At 43.5% G+C, this 1,607-nt stretch overlaps 1 long non-coding RNA gene across 1 annotated transcript; it reads left to right on the top strand.

The window, feature by feature from the left end:
* Positions 1 to 235: 235 nt before the first annotated feature.
* On the top strand, positions 236 to 1,153 carry LOC127537165 (uncharacterized). Its single transcript, XR_007946662.1, has 2 exons — positions 236 to 452; positions 538 to 1,153. It is a non-coding gene; the product is annotated as an uncharacterized LOC127537165 (long non-coding RNA).
* Positions 1,154 to 1,607: the final 454 nt, after the last annotated feature.

A 1,607-nucleotide genomic window follows, 5' to 3' on the forward strand; every position in this document is an offset into this window, starting at 1 on the left:
AATCTACATAAACAACCTAATCCGTCCTTACATTTACATTACCAACCAGTCATGCTCTCACATCCAGCAGATATTGTGTGTTGCGCTGCGGTTCTTTGCAAATGGAAGTTTTTATATGATGTCGGAGATGCAGAGTAAGGCCACTGTATGGAGGACAGTCAGAAAAGTTTTCCTGGCTCTGAAACGACTTTTACTCATCATTGTGGACATAAACCTGTCAGAACATTAAGGAGGAGTTCCACAGGATTGCAGGTGAATGATGTAGAGATCTGTTAAATTCATTTTAAATCATATTCTGTTAATGACATTGTGCTGCAGCCTCAGACTGGGATCAGTCATTTTAATTTCTTTTAGGATTTCCCAGTGTGATTGGCTGCATAGATGCACACACATCCCCATCACAGCTCCCTCACATCATGAACAGGAAGTCCATTCACAGCATAAATGTGCAGGTAGGCTACAGGTAGACTGACTACTGTTTCTAAATGTTAAAGACTGCATCATAGTTCAACATCTGTCATTCTCTGCACTGTCCAGATCAGATGTGATGCTGCATACATCATTTCTAATGTGGAGGCCACGTGGTCTGGGTCTGTTCATGACTCCAGGATTTATGGAGAGTCTAACCTGAGCAACAGACTGCAGCGTGGTCAGCAGCATAAAGATTTTCACAATAGAATTCTCTTGTCTCCCTCCTTTAATATGCTCTGATGTATCCACTATACATTACAGGAGAGTTTGATGGCCTTCTGCTGGGTGACAGGGGTTACCATGACAACCCAGGCTGATGACCTCATACCCTGACCCTGAACCAGGCCCCCAACAGAACTTCAACCGGGCTCACTGCAGGACCAGAGCCCGGGTGGAGATGACCATAGGCCTGCTGAAAGCCCGTTTCCAGAGCCTACGTCTCCTCAGGGTGACCCCTGAGAGGGCCTGTGATATTACTGTGGCATGTGTTGTTCTTCATAATATTACCACTATTAGAGGAGAGCAACACCCTGCCCTACAAACTGAAGACCCAGATGATGAGCCCATCCACCTGCAGCTATCCAGGACAGCAGAGCAGTCAGAGACACCGTATGCAATAATCACTTTAGAGTTTAAGTCTCCATCATCACCACCACAGCAAATAAAGACATGATACACATTTCATTTGGTCTGCTTTATTTCCTACAAATAAAGAGATAGTTCAGTTCATGTTCCAGTAGTTATCATAATTCACCTGTGACCATCACCACCTCTAACTTGTGCTCTAGTATTTCAGTTTCCAGATCTGCCCTCCTAATCTGTTTTTTGGATTTTTCTCAGCAAATGCAGTTTGTAAATCTGTTTTACTGATAACTGGGAATACATAGAAGACATTAAATTATACAGTTGCACATGAATTCCACAGAATGAAGCTCTGGTGTTTCCTGAACATCCATCTCACTGTGTCAGTCTGTGCAGTGGAAGCTGAGGAACCATCCTGCTGCTGTCCAGCCATGCTCTGTTAAAAAGGATGAGAATGTGCAACACTTCAGTGTAGGCTAAATGTCACACTCTATATTCCACCCAAAATGTGAATGAGAAGAGAACTATCAGTAACACGCCTCTGTATAAAACTT

The sequence above is a fragment of the Acanthochromis polyacanthus genome, chromosome 14, assembly GCF_021347895.1.
Source record: "Acanthochromis polyacanthus isolate Apoly-LR-REF ecotype Palm Island chromosome 14, KAUST_Apoly_ChrSc, whole genome shotgun sequence".
Lineage (NCBI taxonomy): Eukaryota > Metazoa > Chordata > Actinopteri > Pomacentridae > Acanthochromis > Acanthochromis polyacanthus.